At 37.8% G+C, this 24,032-nt stretch overlaps 1 protein-coding gene across 50 annotated transcripts in view; it reads right to left on the bottom strand.

Moving 5' to 3' along the window:
* Positions 1 to 24,032, bottom strand: part of EPB41L3 (erythrocyte membrane protein band 4.1 like 3) — a 188,543-nt gene that overhangs the window by 114,277 nt on the left and 50,234 nt on the right. The gene's annotated exons all lie outside the window — the stretch shown is intronic.

The following is a 24,032-nucleotide window of genomic DNA, read 5'->3' as shown; positions in this document are numbered from 1 at the left end:
TTAAACAGTCCTTAATTGTCAGTGAAACCTCTTTTAACTCTTGGTACCTGTCTGCAAAAGCAGAACAAAGAGCTATTTTGCATCTCAATGAAATGTCCTCAAAAGACTGCATGCCCAACCCTGTGCCGGAAAGATATCGGCCAACTCTTACGCGAAAAGGATCATTTTAAGTAGAAACAGATGCAGACAAGATTTTTTTTTCTATGCCATAGAGTGCTATCAAGGAACTATATATTGTAACAATATGCCAGTGTGGACAGGCTCTGGATCTCATTTAAACTTACTGCTTTAGCCACAGAATCACATGGTCAACAAAGCTACAAAATGTTGCTGTGACGTTTACCACATGGCCCCTGCTTGTTTCCCCAAACAAAAGGGCTCACACCATGCCATACCACCAGCAGATACCAACCATGATGCACCCCCCCTCACTGCCACCAGTGGACTTCCTCCATCCACAATATATAAAGAACTCCAGTCAGACACCTGTCTGGTCACTGCCAACAGAACTCACCTACTGAAATGTATGAAATTTACTCAGAATCACAGATGTTCTTTATTCAATGCATACAATCAAATCATTAAAATGTCATATATCTTGCCACATAACTAATCACCACCTGCTCTATTTATCTTGATCAGCTTATCACTATTAGTATATGTTCTCACTGCCTCCCTGACGCGCTCTCTCTCTCTGTAAGTTCTGTATCTCTCCCTTCATTTCTTCTGCCAAACCATCTTATATCCACTGACTCCGCCCCTCCACTCCTCTCATAGGCTCACGCAAATGAGATCCTGAATATGAGTGACAGGAGTGACGTGGGGCAATCATCACAGTTGCATGCACATACTTAACAAGAAATTCTAGATCAATGCATTAAGATAATGCACAGCAAAGACTGCTTTCCTTCTAGACAAACAGTGCCTATTTCTGAAAAATACCTAAGGGAATCCTTTCTGGAAAAAACAACTCTGTATCTCAACATTTTAAGTATTGTTCTAGTTAAAATTTCAACTATGTCCCCAACATTCCTCCAAATTACAATGAAATACTATCCATGAAAATAGAACTGCCTCATATGCAATCATCTCCAGTGCCTGGTATAGTGCACAGGGATGGAAAAGGAAAAGTAGGGCAGACAGATAGCTGTGCTATGACATCAAGCATTCATCACAGTGGTTGAACAAAAGATTATCTCTGACTGTTTCTTCTCCAGATTTCATTTTTTAAAAACATTGAGTTCAACCATGACCATTCATTTATCTTCAAAGCTGTGCAGTTTGACCCATGAAAACACCTTCCAGGTTTCCTTCATCAGTTTCAGATGTTTCCAAGACTGGTCCAGCAGTCGCGGCACCAATCAACTTCAACAGGACAGTTACTAGAGTTACTGTTTTGGTTCCCTGACCATCATATAAAAGCTTTTAAAAAACCTTTCCCATAGCCCATATCACAGACTTAAATTATCCTAATTTCTGTACAGTTTTAATAAACACACATTATGATCCTTGCCATTGGCTTCCATTACAGTACAGTGGACCCTTGACTTACAGACGGCTTGACTTACAGACTTTTTGAGTTACAGACTTCTCTGGCCGCAAAATTTAGGTTTGACTTGCAGCCTGAGAATTGACTTACAGACCAGAAAAAAAAACAAAATGGAACAAAAACGGCCTGTTACGGGATTAATCGGTTTTCAATGCACTGTAGCTCAATGGAGACTTGACTTACAGACTTTTTGACTTGAGAACTGCCTTCCAATACGGATTACGTTCTCAAGTCAAGACCCCACTGTATAACCATATGTGATATAAACATTTTATTTAAAAGTTTCTGACAATGTATACATGCATACCAAATGTTCTGGCCACAATTTCAACATTTCCTAACAACTACCTTGGATATACACTAATGAGCAAAAACTCTGCTATTAGTTAGTCTCCTTTGTTCCTTGCAGAAGGCTCACTGGGGTAGGAGGAAAATCAGGTGAATCACAAAATTACTGAAATAATCTAGTCACCTGTCTACCATGTTGGTCTTTAATCCATGGACAAGATAGTGTGCTGTTCTATCAGTACTGAAACAAAAATGTGTATCCCACCCATTATATTTAGAGATCCAGGAGGCCAAATGGTTTTGGGGGAGCTCATTTATTGTGTTGCATTTAAACCAATAATGCCAGCGTTTCTGCCAGTGACAGAACATAAATACCAAAATAACATTTCTAATTTGCTTTTTTGAGTATGTCAGGATCCAAAATATTTCCTCTGTAAACTAAAAATGCCATCCAATATGTGCACAATAAAAGTAATGGATGCTTTGGTGATGTAACAGATGTGCTAATTTTTTGCAAAGTTTGATTTTCATTTTTTTTGACAGCACTGCAAATGTAAAAGACTGCTAATGTTTCAGGAATATCCAAAACATTTCCATTTTGTGTCTGGCTTCAAAAGCTCTTGAGACAAGAGAAAATCCCAGATGCAAAGCTGGCAGTACTATAAAATTCATTATATTATGTTGAGAGTAGGCTCCTGTCCATTAGAAGAGCGTATTACATTTGTGTCTATGCAATGGAGTGGCCTCTACTGAAGTCAAGTACATTAACAACTATTGCTTCTCCTTGTCACTTCTGCTAACATGAATACATAAACATTAATAATTTAGCTGTGGCTAAATTAGCCATGCCACAAAAGGTCTTCCCAACAAAAACGAGGGAGATTCCTAGAGAATCTTGTCCTTTATCTTTTCTTTTGTGTAGGCCTCTGTGAATATGCACAGGTAACAACAAAATACAATCAAATAATTAAATAAGGGTCACAAAAGCCACCAGAAATGTTCCATCATATTGTTGTGCCCACTCTAGGAATCATAATGACAATCTGAAAATAGTATGGACTATTTCTGTTTATCCTTTTTTGTTTGTTTGTTTAATGCAAGCTCCATTCGTGCTGTTATGTGATGCCATGATCTAATTCAAGCTAAAGAAAATTTTATGAGAAAGGATACATAACAGTAGCATTTACATTGTTCGTATCCATCATCTTTACTTAGGTGGAGACTGCCAGAAAATAATTTAGCAGCAACTAGTTGTTTCAGTTAAATATCAGAAGAATAATGAAATGAACTGTAGCAGAAAATACAGTAGCAAGATTACAACCAGCACATGTACATTCTGAAATCTACTGACACTGGTCAGTTTCTAAGCACTTCAGTGGTGACTTATGTGTTCAGCTTGAAATATTACCTACTTGCCTCAGTTTCTAGCTAATGAAGAGAACACAGTGTCTATACTTCCTAATCTGTTGTACTCATCAGCCTGCAGTTGCCCTGTAATAATTACTGTGAGTACCTCATTTGGAACTACAACCACAGAAAGTCACAAAAAATTGTTCCGCTTAGCTGAATTGCTGGAAAAAAAGCAAGCACAAAGGATGTTCTGGTGCTTGCACTAAAGTTTGCTCATGCTGTTCTGAGCAGTTATTGTGTGAATATATGAGCTCTTAGCTACAACAGCAGAATCTTTCAGCAATGGAAGGCAGTTCTTCTACAATGACAGCTTAATAATTTTTGGTACCAATTTTCTTACTTGGTAAAGTAACAGCTAGAACAGACTTTCTAATAACGCCACAGTAAAGGGTATCAGTAAGTGCCATCTCCACAGGAGCCATGATTTCATAGTTGAGAACTCACCCTGTCACACCCCATCAACTTGAATATACCCGATCTTATCTATTTTAAAAGCTGAGCAGGAATGGGTCTGGTTAGCACTTGGATGGAGCATGACCAGGTAATGGGAAAGATCCCCAGGAACGGTTAGGGAAAAATCCTGCCCGCAACTCTGGAGAGCTGCTGCCAGATCTGAGAGTATAGGCTAGATGGACTTATTCAGTGTATGAGAGCTTCTCACATTCTTATCCTCTCTTAATATTTTGCATGCCAGCAAAACTGATCAAATTGTCAATGGGGAGAAACCCCCAACAAAGTCTGCTGATCAATTATTATCACTTATCTTTTCAAGCCATGTTATCAAAATGATTGCCCGGCAAAAGCACATGTTGCACTCTTATATTACCTTCCTGCCACATTTTGTTTACTTTTAGTTTGTTCGAATTTCAGGAATCTCCTCTGCTGAATTTCTTGTCCCAAATTGTAAGTATTTCATCAACTACTTTATCATACCAGAACATTTACTGAAAAAGAGCCTCAGCACTTTAAAAGGCAGATATGTTAAGTCCTTTTTGTCCTCTGTTAACTAGGGAGGAAAGCTAAACTCCACCTCCATCTCACTCAAACAACCGAGCTTAAGTATAGGACATGGTTCAGAGTCAAAGAAGCTTGTGGACTTTGACACAGTGAGCCTCTCTATGGCAAGAACTTTTTGATGTGCCCTCCAAATTATGAGAACAAAATACATGCCCCATAAAGTTATTCTCATCTAGGATTTCCAAAGAGTGTGCGCTCAAGATGTATACACTTTTGCTGTGCTTTATAGCAGAGAATGATTTGGCACAGACATACATTCTGCCAATCAGAACAAATAAAGGTACACACTCAAAAGGAAGGCCTTTTACAATGCAAGCAAAATTTAGCCATTGTAAAAAAGCCAATCTGGTCTAGTGGAAACTCATTGGGGATGGCACTGATGTTAACACAAATCAAGAGCAGTTTGAAGAAGTCTGGCTACACTATGTAACTAAACAATCACCAAGTTGGACATGGCAACACTCTAAGAATGCATTTGCTTCCTTGGTTGCCATGCAAGTATTATTACCTGAGAAATCACTGCAGAAAAGCATGTCTATAATTTAGTACATTACTGCAAAAGGCAACACTTCACAAAACAGTGACTTGAGAAAGTACCGTTTGTTTACCACTGCTAAACAACTGCAATGAGGTAGCAACAGGAAACAAACTCATTTTCACCACCAGCAGCCAAATGTCTGTAACTCTGGAGATTTTGACAAAATAATATCATAATGTCTTCCCCTGAACTTTTGTCCACTGCACTTCTGGCATAAGGAAAGCCAATTCCACCTCACTGCAACTCAAGCCTGCTCTGAATCCTAACTTAGGGTAGAATCCTGTGGTCAGTCAAATGTTAGATTATAAATCCTATCATCCCTGACAGCAGCAATTGAGTTCAACATCATTTGGAGGGCAAAAGAAAGGGAACACTCATTTTATCCTGTCAGTTCCCCAGGAACTATCTAAATTCCCTAAGAAGCCTTTCCAGGGAGTTAGAAATACAGTATGTAACTTATTTTATGTTGAATAAGGTGGGATAGCTGCCTAACTTACAAAGGAACAGAAAGGTCTGATTCCAGTAAAATAAATCACTATCTACCATAAGTACCGTATTTTTCGTTCCATAAGACGCACCTTTCCATAAGACGCACCAAATTTTTAGGAGAAGAAAACAGGAAAATATAATCTGTTTTCTTTGCTCTATAAGACGCACAGACTTCCCACCCCCCTGTTTTGTGGGGGAAAAGTGCATCTTATGGTGCAAAAAATACGGTAATTTCTAGTGGAGATAACCATGTCAGTCCATTACTGTGGACCCTCGACTTACGGAATTAATCCGTACTGGAACAGTGGCTGCAGGTTGAAAAGTCTGTAACCGGCCGTTTTTGTTCCATTTTGTTTTTTTCCCCCCGTCTGTAAGTCGATTCTCCGGCTGCAAGTCGAACCTAAATTTTGCAGCCAGAGAAGTCTTTAACTCAAAAAGTCTGTAAGTCGAGCCATCTGTAAGTCGAGGTCCCACTGTACAGCAAATCTTGTGACAACTGAATCAGTCACAAATGTATTTATTATGGCATAAGCTTTTGAGAATCAGAGTCAACTTTAACAGATGATGATATATTAGCAATGAATTCTGAGCAAAACAGAACAACAAACACTGGAAATGGCAGTTACATGACAGTCCAAATGCAAAAATAATGCAACACCTAGTGGCATTGTTGGTAACAGTTTTACTTGACTTTCACACAGGATCATACAGAAGATGTATCACACTCTCACAGTTTGGCTACATTTGGCTTCAGCGTGTCTTTATAAGCACTCTTTACAAAAGGAACTTTCCGAGCTTCGTCGAACACTCAGCCATCTGCACATGTGCTGCTCCATGTGTCTCCTCCACTGGAGTAACTGAGGGCAATGGAAGATGGAAACAAAGCCCTGAGGAAGATCAGAAGGTGCAGAATTCAGTCTACAGAGAGTCTTGCACCCTCTTCGCTTCTAAATTAATTTTCAGGTGCTGAATAAAAATAGCTTTATTTCAGAAAAAAAGTTTGAACCTTCATTATTTTGTATGCCAGAGATTCTTGTATTTTCCTGTTTTTGATCTAAATTCTCTAACTGGCTTTATTAATATTATTACATTTTTACTCATGATTTTTAACCACACAATAGTTTTATATAGTAAGTGATTTTAAAAAAAAAACAAAATATATAGCTTAGCTCCAATCATAGGCATCCTTCAATCTCGAGAGACTATGGTAACATGCTCTGTATGGTGGACTTCAACACTGTATGCGAAGCTGGAGTGTCCTCTCCACAGCACGAAGCCTGGGTAAAATAATATGGAGGATAGGCTGTTACCCAACCAGCAAATCCCCCCCTCTCCACATCACTGAAATAGTCCAATGGAAAGGCAAGAGCCAATACAACTGGTTCCAGTGACGTCGTAGGTGTTGCCAGAATGACACGAACTGCCTCTGGCTCTGGATTTTACCTCAAGGTTTACTCCTGAAGGCTTTTCCATCAGTGGCTATAGCCACAAGGCAGTGGAGATTTGAAATTGGACTTTTCCTTCTCCTAGATGGGCTGCCTTCCAAGGCTGACGAGTCCCACCTACCCGGCCTGCTCCCTTGCCGCATGGGTGATGGCGGCGCCTCCTCCACTCCAATATACCACAGCAAAAGAACATCCATCCCACCTTGCTAGGGGTGTGTGTGAATTCTTTCTCCAGTCCCCATATAGTTCTCCAGAAGCTCAAGAGATCCCTCCAGAGTATGAGACGGAGTACAAGAAGCAGGGCTTCTCTCATGTATAGAGTATACATGAAACAACTGTGCAAAATTTGTTAGTGACTCTGACTGTTGTTGTCCAGAAAAAGTAACGTTTCAATACCAGAGAGGCACAGTAAAGTAAGTTTAACCATGAACCCTTTCTCCATAAATGCAAACTGGTGAGTTTATTCAATGACAATACTTGGCAGAATCCAAATAATATTCATATGGGAGTCATATATAAATATATAGTTTTATCTTGAAAACAAAATGATCTCCTCATTTTAAATATTCATTCTTTTACCTACTATTCACAAGTCTAGTCTCTGAAAATCCATCAAAAACACTCACAAATTTTAGAAATGGACTAGTTTTAAAGTGCTTCATGCACATATGTTGGACATTACACTTTACTCCCCACCCTGCCAGACACATTGCTCCTTGGGCCCTGTGGCAAACAGCTGTCATTAATATTCACCCCTTCTACTAGCACTTCACTTAATCCCAGTAGGGGTTTCCAGCCTATAATTAAACTTTCCAGCTGCTGCACTGCCAGACAGAACCCAAATGGATCTTTTGTTTCAAAGTACTCCCTCTTTGCTGTTCCTGGAGTAGATTCTAAGAAGCATTTTCATTTCCTAGCCCCCATCTTCTATTAATCTCAACTTCCAATATGCACTAAGGTTTTCACATTATCAGATGTTAATTTGGCTATATGTGTATTTTGCATCACTTAATGTTCTAACATGATAAGCAAGCTTTTCAGAGACGCTACCTGCTCAACTATACAGAAAGCTATATGGGAAAAAATCCAAGGGATGAATGAGATGTGGTGTTAGGAGGAAGGTCTCAATTTGGTTCAGTCTAGCACAGAAAAAGATGTTATAGCAAGGACTTCTACACAAGAGGCAGATTCCTTTTGAACTGTAACATATCTAACAGCTTTGAAAAGGATTCATGCAGGTTTAATTAATTGCTGTGAAAAAAAACCTGAAAGGGCTCCAAATATGGGAAACATTCAAGCTGGGATGATTCAACCCCTAAAAAATAAATGTTTCATTCCTTGTATACAAGAGTTTGCAAATGGTAAGCAAATATTAATTTCCAAGGGGCACTTAAACCAGACTGTTACAGCATGCACAATTAGGTACTTGGGCACATTAAAGACTAGCAAGCCTTGATGTAAGGCTTTGAAGACTGAAGCCCACTTCTTCAGCCACATGATGTTATTCTTTACATCGCAAGAAGCAGGCTTTGGTTCACAAAGAAGTGTAGCACGCAATGCTTGCTTTAAGGTGCAACAGTACTCACGGGCATCTTCTATTAAAGAAAAAGAGCAACACAGAATTACTGCATGCCTGAAAAAGATGTAGACACATAATCATAGAGAGTTATAAATGTGCTAGTGCCAGAAATCTCCCATCTTAAAAAGGAACAAGCTCATCAATATCTCCCAAATCACTCTGATTCAGAATATAATGATTTTCAAAATGGAAATCGGAGGTTGACACCCCTGTAAATAAAGCAATATTGTTACAACAAATACTTTTATGAACTCCATACACAGCAAAACTGATAAATGTCTATCAGTAATCTGTCTATCAGTAATCTCTGAAAAGCGTTGCCCTGAAACAACTGTTTACCCACTGCCAGTTGCGGGGGGGGGGGGAGAGCAAGGGGAACATTCTAGGTCACTTACTCTTTTTGTCTCCCTTAAAATATTTAGAAGTCACAACATGGTTTAGTTTCCCGTTTTAAACTGAACATAAGAGATAAGTCAAGTACTCCAAGTGCCTTAGCTTTGGTGTTGGAAGTACTGAACAAATCCAAGTTATGACTCGTCTCTTTCTGAAAGCTATCTACTGTCTAAACAAAGACATGGGACAAAGTGTCGTAGAAAAGAAATTAACCAGCTCACTGCTAAGCTTGTTCAAGTTTGTTCAGTTAAAACAGTGGTTCTTAACCTTTTTGAAAGAAACGCCCCCTTGAGCCATTGAGGAAGTTATCATCGCCCCCCTCCCTGAGGTGATGATATCTTACCTACCTACCTACCTACCTACCTACCTACCTACCTACCTACCTACCTACCTACCTACCTACCTACCTACCTACCTACCTACCTACCTACCTACCTAGTCTACCTCCCCACCCGGGTGCAAGGCAGTGCTTCATGGGGTGAGGATGAGGACCCAAGAGACCCTTTCCTTTCACCCGATCCACACTCAGTGCTCCCCTTAAAGGAGAAAGGCAAGACGTGGCAGGTAGAAAGAGCTGGATCATCTGGCAGCAGCAGCAGCACTGGATCTACTGCCAGCACTGCGGCTGCAGTCGCCTTCACAGGTTTGGCTCACTCCAGCGCCCCCCTACCGCCCCCTTCTGTTCTTTCGCCCCCACACCGCCCCTTTTCATTCTACCGCCCCCCTGAAAAATGAAATCGCCCCCTGGGGGACATTATTTCCCACATTAAGAACCACTGTGTTAAAATATGCTCAACTAAGAAATGGGAAAGATTCCCGAGATCAACTTTTGTTGAAAATTCTCTACCTTTTAAAAAGTGTCACTCTTCTTTTTCAGGATTTAATAGCTCCTTAGAGGACTGATAAAAGTACATCTATGCACAGCAACCAACCTTGCACAATGTTTAAACCTGTAATGGTTCTGATTTTAAAATGAAAATCAAATTTGAGGAGATGACTAATAGTCACCCTATTAGTTGCTGGCTGCCTGTCTGGGTGAGTTGGCTAACTGGGTGCAGAGCCAGACACTGGGAGTTCAATTCATCATCCTCATTATCATCATCATCATCATAGAGCTGCAGAGCTGGAAACCTTATGGATCATTGCTTCCAACTCCTGTTAAGAAGTCACAGTGGGGTATCAAATTCCCAACCTATGGCTCCACAGCCAGATCTTTAAACTACTGAACTATCCAGCAGTTCCCCACTGTGCATCCCAAAAGAGCCAGCTTGTGTGGCCTTGTGCAAGCTTCGCAGTCCCAGGATGCCCCAGAAGAAGGGAATCATAAACCACTTCTGAGTACTCTCTAGAACCCTGGAAAGGGTTGCCATAAATCAGAATAAGAATAAGGCACCCTATTATATTAGTTATGTGTGTGTCTTCTGTGCCATCAAGTCAGAACCGACTAACAGCAACCCTAATAGGGCTATCAAGGAAAGTAAGATATTTAAGGAGTGGCTTGATCGGTTCCACTCCCCCAGTGAGTTTCCATAACTAAGCAGGGATTCAAATCCTGTTCTTCAGCTTCCTAGTCAATCCACTACACCAGTGGTTCTTAACCTTTGTTACTCAGATGCTTTTGAACTGCAGCTCCCAGAAACCCATCAGGACAGCTGGTGGTGAAGGCTTCTGGGAGTTGCAGTCCAAAACTCCTGAGTAACCCACGGTTAAGAACCAGTGCACTACACCACACTAGTTAATGACATCCAAAAGCAATGTCAATAACAACCCGGCTCAGATCTTACAAAAACTAAGGGCCGTGGCCTTCTCTACTGAGTCAACTGAATTCATGTTCAGTGCTTTATTTTCCTATTGCCTTTCAGAGAATATTAGTGAGGGAAGAACATTTTATTCTGGAATTATAACCAGCATGATTTAGTCAATGTCTACATCTTCCAAAGAATGTAGACAAACCTGGTAATAATCCATACCAAACATTCATACCACTCATAATTTGCTTCAGGATTTTTACACCCTATGAAATTATCTATATTGTGAACAGCCTACCCACAGTACACTGTACACAATGTAAATTCCAAAGTAGTACCCATTTCTACCTGTGTCCTCACATTAGTAAAAGAAGGGGGAAAATATTGTAGTCCTTTAAACACCGTAGTTATACTTCAGGATCAACTTTCGTGGATCAAAATCTACTTCCTCAGACACAGACACTTCTTGTGACTGGAGAAGTGGACTTTGATCCACAAAAGCTCCCACAGAAATAAATATGTTAGTCTTTAATGTGTTACAATACTTAAATTTTCTTCCTTTTCTTTTACCAACATGTGCACTAGGATTTGCTTCTACTAGGATTTGCTTCTCTGGTAGGGAATACATAGCAAAAAGGGTAACAGAGCACGAGCCAGACACCGAAGGCTAGTTTCAATTGTGCAGAAGAAATAAACATTTACACAGACTTACTGCAAACATGGCAAAACATTAGGTCAAATTTGGTTAAAACATTGAGCTGGTTTTGTTCAAAGCCTGTCATCCTCTCACAAAAGCGTATTACTCGTACTCCATATTGAGAACTGGATAGGGTATCATATAACTTGTCAGGAGTGATAAGATTTTTTTTAAAGTTTCCAAGATAAAAGAAATGCCTGGTGACAGCAAAATGATGAAACAAAACAAAAAAGATACCATTTCTGCTCTGCAATGACATTGTTGATTCTAAGAACAATGAGGGGATGAGCGAAGAGAACAATTTCTTCCATGGAAGGAATAATTAAAGAGAATAGAAAATAAAGTAGAAGCTGAAAAATAAGCTGGAGAACAACTCCTATTTGAGCTTTATCGGATATTGGAACTTACAAGCTTCGCTAACCAGCAGTATGTAAGTTAAGAGTTAAAAATGAAAAACATCCATAGCCATATATATCTCATACACGTATGTATATTCACACACATATATGTATATGCATAAATCTCAAACACATACATATTTAAAAATATTCAAATCCCAGGTTGAAAGCTGCTTCATATTGAGTCAGACCACTGGTTCATTTAGCATAATACCGCTTTACACAGACTGGATAGCTCATGAAAATGTTCCATTACATTTTAAAATTATAAACTTTTACTATTACTGCTGACATTCATTCACAAGCTCCTGTAATCATATCCTGTAATCATAACACTCTTATTTTCCCATACTGTATATCTGTACCCCCCAGTCCTTCTCTGTGGAATGTTCTCCACAAAATTCAGATTCCTGATGACGATCCATGCAGGCCAGTTGAGTAATACTATATTTAAGGTCTGAAAAGATTCATCTGGTGTCAGCAGTATGGATTTAGCAGTCTTGTTTTTTTAAAAAATAAGCTATTGCACAGCTTTTGGCAAAGCTCTTTTTATAAACTTTATTTTTTAACTGTTGTTGCGAGTGAAATTACTAAGATGTTCCTGCAAAATAAAATGGCCTAAAATTTGGGGGGAAAAACCACCCTCAAGCATTTTAGCCCACCCCAGTGTAATAACTAAATATTACTTGTTAAACCAAGAAAAAGTAACTATATTACTAGTCACTTACATTATTCATATCATTGTTATGCCCAGCTAATTCCGAACTCTAGGATTTAATTTCAGGAGGTTTTATTTACATCAGCTAATACTGATATCACTTCTCCAGCTAATATACAGTGGTGCCTCAACTTACGAACGTCCCTGCTTATGACCATTTCGAGTTACAACCAACTCTGGCCGCAAAAATTTGCTTCGACTTGTGGCCAGAGCATCGAGTAACAACCAAAAAAAGGCAAGGGAATAAGGCGAGAAATTCAAACCGTTGGTGGCGGCTTCTTTGTAGCTCCATCTGAAATTAGGAGATAACACCCAAGACTTATTCCCACTTCTGAACTAATCTGTTGAACACGGGACATTACAAAACATGAATGTTACCTGTTCCAGGCACCTTTCTGGACTGAAAATAGTGAAAATAGCATTTTGTGCTCAGCAATGTGATAGGATAGCAGGCTGTGTTACCCATGCTACTTTCATTAACCTTTTATTCTATCTTGCAACAATGGCAACAGCAGCTCCCCTGAAGTAAATGTGAATTTACAATGCATTTGATAGTACAAGGGAATTGCTCCAAGTAAAATGAGAGCCTTTGTTACACACATAAATTATATAGCCTCATATTTTTGACGTCTTTGCATTAGACTGTTGGGAAATGTTGGCATAAAGCTAAAAAGTGGGGGTCCAGGTGTCTGACATTTTTTGTGCCACCAGTTTTGATTTTTGATGCAACAATCTTGTAAGTACACCAATGCCACAAGATAGAAATCATGAGGTTTCAGGCTGTCACCATCATGTCAGAACCAACATATGAGATTGGCTTTAATCTTATGCTAAATTCAAAGCAGGGCTGCTACATGTAGCATATCCGCAAATCTACAACTATAGTAAAATAAATAAGGATCCTTACAATCTATACAGTAAATACAATTTGTCACTGTTTTGTGCATCAAGTAGCATCCTAATAGGGTTTTCATGATATGTAATATATTTGAAAAGTGATTTTACCATTGCCATTCCCCAGTGCCTTTCTACAGATTTAAACCCAGATTTACTAAGTCCCAGTCTATCCACTAAAATACACTGGCTCTCAAAAAACAATTTCCAACAGTGTATCTTTATACAATGGGTCAACACAGCTTTATAAATACTATGTTATTTTTTTAAAGCATAGATCCAGTCAAAACAGTCTGTTTCATTCCAGTCCTGAAATCTTTTTCCAGAGCTTCACATGCACAATGCAGATGATGTCATCATAAAAGGCAAATCACTGATACTCAAAGGCAACCTGCCACAGATTAATTGCAATTTCAGAGTGTACACAACTTGTATACAATGCAGCACCTGCACCCCAAAACAGCCAACAGAAGCCCTTGGTCAATAGCAATCTCTTCCTGTTCATGACATCATCACCACTGTGCAAGTGGAGCTGAGCATCAGGATTTCATCAGCATTATGTAGTTTCCAACCACTGGCTGTTGATGTTGCCTTGTGGAGGATTCTAGAGTGGAGGTTCAATTTGTTGTTCCAGAGAATTTTCACTACACAAATGTTTACAAAATCTTTTAGAGGGACAGGTATACACCCAGCAAAGGTTAAACCCCCTGTGCCATTTGTGAAGTATTATTCTGAAGAAAGATCTGAAAAACAAATCCGTCTAAAGGTCCTGTCACTGCTTATTAACTATATGCTGTTCTAAACATCAATGAAGTACATACTGTTATGATTTTGTTCACACCTTACAAAAATAACGTAATATTCATAAAGTTGTACTAATCCACTGTATAATGTTGCAGTATTATAAATTAAATTACTGTTGTAGCCTTTTATATACTGCAAACATTGCTACATATTACAAAGTTATGTTTTTTAGTGCTACCTTTTTTCTTTATAATTTACAGCTGTTCCCCTAATTCATTTTTTGTGTCTGCATGTATACAAATCCCCCTTTTTTACTATTATTCTTACATTATTTTGATATTTAATTCCTGATTTATACACAGGTGAATACTTTGCTCTGACTTAAATCCAACAGTTAGTCCCAGCTACAGTAAATCAGTATGAACTCATTGAATCAGCGCAGAATTAGTAAATTAACACTTTTGTAAGTTATAGTGATTCAACATTTCAACAGTATTTTAGACTAACAATGGCTGAAATCCAGTAGTAAATCACAACTAGAGTAGGCCCACATAGATCAATGGAACTTATAGAGGAGTTGGCTTACCAAATCCTCACCTATTCTACTAGCCTACTCCAGCTGCAATTTACCACTGGATCTCAGCCAACAAATTTAGGCCCAAACTCTGCAATCATAACAGTGTATTGTACATGATGTCAGTGAGGTCAAAAGGGAAATGCTTCCTCTGCAGTTATAAGGTGCACTCAACATTGACAACTCAATACTTCTTATTCCGTTTCTCAGATGCGGACAAGACCCTAAATATTTCTTTACAGTATTTCTTTATTATTATTTGTCCTGAGTATTTTCAATATGCTTATCGTACAAAGCAGAAGTCAGTTTAAACATGCAGTGATATAGTCTGACAGCATAACTTCAGCACTATTTTTAGAGTAAGAATGCTACTGACATCCAAGCACTACTTGTTTTTGCTTGCTGGGTTTGGACTCTGTCATATGAAGTGATAACACAGTACTTTTTAAGTTTGCTTGTGATGATCAACTCAAATTCAAAAAAAGTGGAGAAACTAATCTAGTCTTGTTAAGTTATCTTATCTCTGCTGATCCATCAGAGCAAGCAAAAATTCCAGCTTAGAAACAAAGCTGACTGGCTGGAATGTGAAGCTTGACTCCCTCTCTTGGTCTGCAACATTTTTGTGATCACCTAGGGCCAGAGCATACAATGCAGGTTAGAAATGGAGCTTCATTAAGTGGCAGAAGACAATTAAGGGTCTACGTTCACCCCAGTTCCAAAGTTTCAAGACAATTTTCACTCTACTAGTATAAACCACAAAGGATTTGTTGGGGCTAAAAGCCAACAAGAAGCCATTGAGAAGAAGTATTTCCAAAGGGAAGAAAACAAATGAGAGAGAATTTCGAAAATAATCAGTAGAAGCGAACAAAATCTGGATGTTTTCAAGTTGTCCACCCCACTAGCACTCCTTTTATATCATATTTCTAGCCAGTAAAAATAGTACAGTAAAAACCACTGTAAATAATTCAATCAGATGTTCATGGCTCTTTTAGCTCATGAGAACCACCAAATTATAGGGGTTAGATTGTCAGCCTTGGGAGACCTGGGTTCAGAGTTCTCTTAGCCATAAAACCCTGGGCGACCTTGGGCCAGTCACATTTTCAATCCTACTTGAGAGAATTGTTGTGAGGGTATAAGGTGCAGTGGATGAAAGTGGGACAGAAACATAATCAACAAATAGATAGCTTCAAATGTTGTGACCTTAAAAAAAAAAAAAGCTTTACAAATTATTGCAGCACTCTGTTTAACCACTTAAATCTTTTGACACGAATCACTGTTCCTTAATTAAGTTGTGACTCATCATCGTTTTTTATCAAACTAGCTGTGCTTTATTTTAAACTTTTTCAACAAATTGCATTTATTGACCCGAGTACAGAAACTGAACTGTATTGTATAAGCTTCAAACGAAGTGGAAACCCCAGTTTGCAGGACTTATGTATTTAGTTTGATGCAGTGGAGAGAATTATCTTCATAGTTTACACTGCTGCCACAAGCAAAGTGACCAGAAACAGCCATGTACTGGCACCAAACTAAAGGGCTTTTATAATTGCCATGCTTCAAATTCCATTTAGTCAGCCACTAGCAAGGAGACTGTAAAACTCTTTAATAAATCATAAAACTGGAAGGGAGAAAATTAGGTCATCTTGTCCATCCCCCAACTCTGCAAACTGGAATCCTCTATTGTACCGCTGAATACTCTGTCTCATCAACTTGTAAATGATTCAAGTGATGAGATTTTTTCTACATCCCTAGGGAGACTGCCCATACTCCACAAGGTAGCTCTTTGCTGGTAAAGCTTCCCATCCTATTTGCCTGGTTTGGATAAAAAATACATTTCTTTATGATACTCTGTCCCTTCTGATAACACTAATTCAATTCTTAATTTTACTCTCAACATTTTTGTTTTCTTCTCCCACACTCCACCCAACATTTCTATTCATGGAAGACATTCTGCCCTTTGTACAATCCCTTTATTGGTAGTTTTAAAAATCTATTCTAGAGAGATATAGGAATAAAAATATGTCCATTTAAAATAACAGTATATGTGTAATATGAAATATACATTTCTGAATCTTAACGTAGATATTGTATAGAACATGTAGCAACTGAAATCTCAGACTGGCTGAGTTTATCCTTTTAAACACACTCCTAGACAACAGAAAAGACATAATAAAACCTACAGTAGACACTTCAGTGAAATATTTGTGCATATTTATAAATATATAAATAAAAATGCAAAAGCAAACATTTCAAACATACAGCTAGAAACCATGTTGTCAGGGTGGACAACATGTGATCACTGGACTGCATGCATCCCTCATGACCCCAGATGCATCTTCCCAGAATCCCTTTAGCTCATAGGTTTTTCTTCCAAACTAGGGAGAAATATGCCAGCATATATTCCCATGTTTTGAGGTGGGTCCATGCCCCTAGAGGTCTTTGACCCCCACCAAGGTTTTCTCATTTTTCCCCTCTGGAGATTGAAAAGGGACTTTTTCAGTTTGGAAAAAAATATTCTATAGAAGAACAGATTAGGGTAATCCCTTAAAGTCCAGGGATAGACAATGTAAAAAAAACAACAACAATAAAATTGTTCAATGATATTTTGGTATTTGTACTGTGTATTTTATACTTTACTGCAAATAATATAACTATAATAAAGCACCTTTGCACATGAAATTCAGCGTTGGGAATCGCAGAAAATAATTCTGATTCCTGGCTTGCATAGGTGAATGACCTTGAGTGGTTACTTTATGAACTGCTCTTCTATTCTCCTCTCCCCCTTTGTTTACGTTCTATTTTTACGGTAAACCTCTTTGATGCAGGTACTAGAATGTACTATATTTGAACGGTTTTATGCATGACAACCTCTATGTATTCAACAGCAGAACTATAATTTCAAAAGGACTTACTATTCCCCATGACCTACAAAACTGCAAGCTGCTCATATTCTAGTAATCCATTTTCTGGCTTCTTTTTGGATTGGATGAATGGATAACTTTATTACAGCCAAAGACCAGCAAGACCAGAAAAAATATAAAATAAATACATGCAATTGCAATTTCATAAAACTAAGCACAATTATACATTCTTCCATTAAAAACATGATAAATCAACCCCTTCTTTCAAATTCATAACTTCATAATGAACAAGCTGACTCTATATATTTCAAATAAGTTAAGCCTTGGCCAGTGTTATGTTACTTCTTTTTGGATTGCCTCAAATCATATCTCAGCTGCTTCCACAGACAAAATTTTACCACCAAGTATTGATTCTTTGTTGGGCAAGGCAATGACAAAAACAGAGTGGGTAAAACATCAAACTGTTTTACATCACAATTTAAATACAAATTAATTTTTTAAAAATCAATTCTTTATTTAAATTGTCAAAAAATCCATTAAAAATTAAATTGTTATTTAAATCAATTTGATTTAAATCATATCCACCCTGGACAAAAACAGTCCATATCTGAACGGATAACTATGTAACAGAACAGTGTAACATTAAAGAAAGAGAGGGCTTAGACTGTTGATGTATTTGAGTGGGGGGTTTCAGGAAACTTCAAGATAAAGAGAAAAGATAGACAAGCACAATTCTTATCTTCCTTGGATTAATGGAGAAATGAAAGAGTTTTTAGAAGACAGAACAAAATGAATTAACAGAGATTTTATTGTGCAGGCAATAAGAAGAAGTAAGATTTGGGTTTGGTAAACTCAAACCCATACATGACACAGAGCCATAGAGACAATTACATATGTTGTTTAAAAAGAGATCCTCAAACAGATGGGTAACAGCTTCTATCTCTGCTGAAACAATGCTAAAAAAAAGACTTAGAAAAAACAGCAATGAGAAAATAGGATCTACTTATCTGCTACTGTTGGAGTCTTCTATCTTACTGGTGCTTCAAAATTTTACAGATTTCTTGGATGAAAATCACTTTTGTAAGAATGAGGGTCCCTTGTACTTATTATTTCCTTTTCAAAACCACTCACACAACACTGAACTGTGCTATTCCTATATAGATAAATCAAACTGTATAAGCTAAAGTGTCCTTCTCTTTCTCCTGAAAAACTACTCACAGCAGAACATAAAAAGAACGCTGCTTTCCATTTAGCAACCAAATTAACTTTTCTACACATTTTTAAAAAATGATTCCATGGTACAATGTCTGAGATTATAAATACTGGCAAAATCTTGTCGTACAGCACCAAAACAAAAGAAAACCTAAGCTATTTTTTAGTAGCAGTGTAGAAAGAGAGCAAAGTACAGCTACAATGCAGCACCTGAAGTGTTCAGCATGGCCTGAATGGTACTACAAGTCTACCCTGGCAATTTTGAGATGTTATAACAACAGCCAGAGCCTTGCCTTCTCTCCCCCTACTACCACACACTACTTTCCCCAGTAGTTGTGAAAGACTATGGGAGAGCAGAGGATATACTAGATTTGTTACCAAAGTCTGAAGATATCTGCAAGGTTTCAGAAATGGGGGGATGGGAGAGGAATTGACAGAGACCAGGTGAGATAATGATACTGGACTGACTGGCAACAGCTGGAAATCCCTGTTCGAAAAAGTGGTAAAAACCAGGGCAGGGTACATTTCTTGGATGAAGGACTAAGGAGGCAGCGTTCTTAAGCTAGGAAGCTTTGGCCTCTGCAATGAGTTGGTTCTCTAAGCCATGCTTATACCTAGAAGTTGTTTAGCTCTCTTCAAGGGCTGCAGAGACACTAAACTGTTTGGAAGAATCCTATTTTTTTAAACAGTGTTTCACACTACTCAATCCCAAAATTGATATGTTTTCCCCCACTTTTAGCATAATGTCCTGAATCATGCTGTTACGTTTGATGAAGTGGGACAATTCCTACCCCACTCTCAAGGTCTTAGCTTTCAGCCCTAAAGCTAAAATAAAGTCACACTTCCTCTGCTAGTGTGCAAACAACTGGTGATCATTTCTGACAAAACAGAGTATCACACATTATCCATCTTACAGATATAGTTTTTTTCATACTGTTTTAACATTTAGCATCTACACAGCATTTGGAAAGAAGGTCATTCGCAAATCAACCTTGCTCACTTCTAAACAAAGTTTCAGTACTTATATTTCAGTTTGCAAAGGATTTTGCAATATTCAGGTAGAACAACACAGCATAAAAAGGGAGAATACAAGTTCTGTGAAATATCTACAAAGTGTTTGAAAATGTTTCAATATAAAAATGAATAGTGAAGATAAATGGCACAAAGATGTAAATGTAAATAGATTTTTGATTTTTTTTAAAATGCTACCACAACTAGAAATGCTGCCCTTCCTTCAGTCTAATCATGGCAGGTCTTTCATGCATAAGAAAACAAAACTGTCTGCAAAAAGCATTCATAAGCAGCTACACCTCAGTCTCACTGATTATAATCATAGACAAGAGATAGCTTTAGACACACATGCCCTTCCTTACCAGAGTAGCTTTATGTAATACAACACAGGTCCAGTCAGAAATACAAGTGAACTCATTCTTGCTGAAACTGCTAGTAAATATACTTAAAAATGCAGTGTTGTGCATTAATGTATTTATTTCTGTGAAAATAATCCCACTCAAGGTGGATAAAAATAAATGATTTTTTAAAAATCAGATTGATTTAATTTACTATTTAAAATACTGATTTAAATTTTAAAACTTATTTTTCCATTTATACTTCTAAAAATGTCCATTTTTAAAAAATTTAAATCATGATTTAAATCAATTCCACCCTGATCCCACTGCACTCATTATGGCTTACACACAGGTAAGTGTGCAAAGTAGTAGTTAAAGTATCCAAGCATTACTGGATTAGCAGAAAAATCCAGCATGCATTAATGGCAGCCCACACAGGGCCAAAGCAGGTCTAGTTTTTGTACGTCCTTTGAGCAAGATGACCTCAATGATCTCTCAGTGGTTTCCCATGTGCACCCAACTCGTCCTTTCCACCAGGACTTCGGCTAACCCCTTGCTTAACTCTTTCTACGGGCCATCTCCAGAAGATGGCAATGAGTCCCCAAATGATATCCACCTGAGCAAAGAGAGGCAATGAATACTGTCTAAGTCTGCAGACTCTACACAGCTGAGAACTTCCTAAAATATCCATGTTACCTTTCCACACAAAGGGTACTCAAGATTTTTTTAAAAAAACCAACAACTTTAACCATAATAGAAAAGCAAATCAATTTAAACACAGTTTAAAACAACAGAATCAATGGACAGCCCACAACCAATTAAAAACTCTTTCAATAACAGTCCACCCTACATACCAAAGCCCTTAGAGAATAACAGAATAATTGTCTACTGGCAATTATAGAAGGACAACAGAGATGGAGCCAATGTGGGTTCCCTCAGCAGGGAGGCTCAGAGCTTGGATAAGGTCTGCAACAAAATTCTTTTTCACATCCAACTACAGCTTCAACAGCAATGAGAAACAAGGAGTGACTTCCCCAAGTCATACTTCTACACATACAGTACTTCTTCTTCTTCACACATTGTCTAGTCCGACAACTTAAATGGCCTTACTTGGAATATGCTTGGTTTTACTGTCCACAGGAAGACCTAAGAGAAACCACTTGCTAAGAAGCAGTTTTCTCTCCAGGTGGCACATGTACCAGATTTTCTTGGCATTTTGTGCATGGTATCACAGTGGGTAGTTAACCAAGAGATTTCACCATATTTCTGTAGCATAGCTACTTTAAGCTGTAACAAAAAATATAATCCCATGCACTCACTGTTAAAACTTGAGCATCTGAACAGATGTCAATTAATCACATATATTTTATTATAAGCACTTTTGTCACAGTAAATCTGGATGGTGCAGGATAAACTGCAGCCACAGTTTCTTGGTACAGGTGAAAAGTTATGAGAAAAGAAAAACCAACTAATTATGCTAAAGGTATCTCTAATGAGGTGAAATTTTCACACAGATATGATAGTTTCTCCAAAGATTATCCAATTTCAACTTCTCAGAAATCTAATGCATTACATTTCTCTGGGGGCCTCTCTCTCCATATGGTCATAGTGACAACCGTTAGCAGTAGCAGGGATTAGAACAATACACCTTATAACTTCCTTTACCAAAGTTGTACAGATGAATCACTGTGTTTACCTTTTCATATGGCCTTTACCTTGTTTCTTCTTCCAGAACTCAAGGGTGTTGAAAAACAACTGCTTGTACCACTACATATCTTCTATCATTATCCTCAAATAAACGAAGCAATACTGTATGATTGCAATATGTCCACAAATTATGCACAAATATGTCTCACAAAAGATTCTTCACCTTTTTAACTTTTAGATCTTTAAAAAATATATAAAGGTATAGTATAACCGTTAAGACTAGTTTGTTGTTGTTGTTCATTTGTAAGTGTGAAGGCAGGGAAACAGCTCAGACTCTTTTCATTACAAATTTGACAAACCAGACTGCATATTTAACCAAAAATTATAGTAAAAATACAGAACTGTTAATACATATTTTCTCAAATGGCCCAAACAAACAAACCCAAACGTGAGTTAAAATTACAGCCATGATTAAGGATTCTATTTAACTACTGAAAACTAGCCTTGGATTGGAGAAACAATTATTAGTTGAGAAGCTTAATTGCAGTGGGAATTTTTTTACTTTCAGTCTCCCATGATACTCTTCTTGCTGTTTTTATACAGTAGTTTTAGTATCATTAGCAATCCACTAATACTACTATAATATCAATACCATGAAGTGACATACGTACATACTTATGTGTTTGTCTCTGGTTTGTGAAAAATATAGATAGATATGCAGTTACATAGCATTTTGTTTCACTTGTATACAATTAACAAAAAACAAGCAGGTCAAAATATTTCTGCCCCATAATTAAACCTAGAAAAGTGTTTTAGGGCATAGAGATAAAACGTTACCAAGATGCAATGAAGTTTGCAACATATACAGAATGGACACTCTGTATGAAGACAGCCTTAAAATGATGAGTGCCCAGCCACACAGACAGACACGCATGCACATTCATATATACACAGAAACTCAATACTTTGACAATACTTCCATACACTGATTTCATTCCATGTCAGCAGTTCTTGTTTACTATGCTTCTGCAATCGTATACAAGAATCGTATAAAGAACTTTGCTCCACCTGGGGCCTCCTCTGTCTGTCCCACTTTGTGTGCAAGTTTCTTATAAAACTGTTCCTATCAATATTTCTTGAAAGGACAATGTACTACAGAAGTGAGTCCTATTAAATGAATATAAGGACATTACATGTATACTAATACCAAGTAGTGCTTTCATGTGCAGACTGAATGATTATTCAAAACCTTTCTCAAACAATGAAAATGTCCTAATGTTAATTACTGGTGGATGTTAAAAAAAAGAGAGGGCACAAACAACATACTAAATCAGTTAACCTATATCACATATTATTGTACACGCAAAATATATGCAGACAAATGCATGTCCATCCTTACTCATCCTTCTTACAAATGAATAGCCAACGCATCAACAGTCTCAATTACTGAATGTGCATTATGTATTATGAGATGTTTCAGACAGTCTGTCTCACTGCCCCACCCTTAATTTCCTTGAGCCAAAGTGATGTCATGTCCAGAGAAGCACCCAGGGCATCACTGCAACAATTCTAGTTGTTTCTGAGGCCTCCACCCTCTTCCCTCACAACATCAGCGCACAGCAGCAACTAAGAACCCCACAGGTTGCCTTACATATGGCAAACATTTCATGCATTAAAAGGCCATTTTACAAGTTATCACTTTCTACGATGAAGTGTTGATTTTCAAACAAACCTAGGCAAAGTTATATCAAGTAATTATCGAAGGAGCTAAAATTATGGCAAAATGTTTTTGCAATGTGATATTCTGCTTCTACCCACCTGCAATTGTTATTACCATCATAAGAGCTGCACTAGATTACAACTTCTGCTGATTACCATGATCAGCAAAATATGCTCCTAACAAGTTGCTTTTAATTCTAATCAGGATAACAGGCCTCTGTATTATTATGCACAAATTTTAATTCTACTCTGGAGCTTCAAGTTCTGTTTGGTGAGCTTTTGAAGGTCACAATTAAATCTCAAATCTTTTATATGCTCATCTAGGAATAAATTCCTTTCAGCTCAGTGGGCCTGACTTTTCAGCAAATATGCACAAGACTGCTCCAAAACATTACAAAGAATTTAAAGAGATGTTAATAAACAGGGGGTTGTATGGCTAGCAGTCAGTAATAGTTGAGACTTTCAAAGTAAAGTATAAGGTAACAACTTGTATTTTTAACCATAAAAATTATCCATTAATATAACAGAAGAATAAATAAGGAAACTAACATTAAACCTTCCACTTGCTTGCTCAGAGAGAAGTCACACATCATTCATACCCAACTCATTTCTAAACAAATCTTTTTGTAAAATTGTGTAAAGCAGGCTGCATCATCCATCATACTTGTATTATTTCTGCACTCCTTTTTAAACTGTACAGTATTATGAAAAACTGAATATAACATTCTTCAAGCAATCAAGTTATGAAAAGGACAGCAAGCAT

The sequence above is a fragment of the Pogona vitticeps genome, chromosome 4 (genome assembly GCF_051106095.1).
Source record: "Pogona vitticeps strain Pit_001003342236 chromosome 4, PviZW2.1, whole genome shotgun sequence".
NCBI lineage: Eukaryota > Metazoa > Chordata > Lepidosauria > Squamata > Agamidae > Pogona > Pogona vitticeps.
Note: the sequence above shows the minus strand (reverse complement) of the source record. Positions and strands in the feature narration are given on the sequence as shown.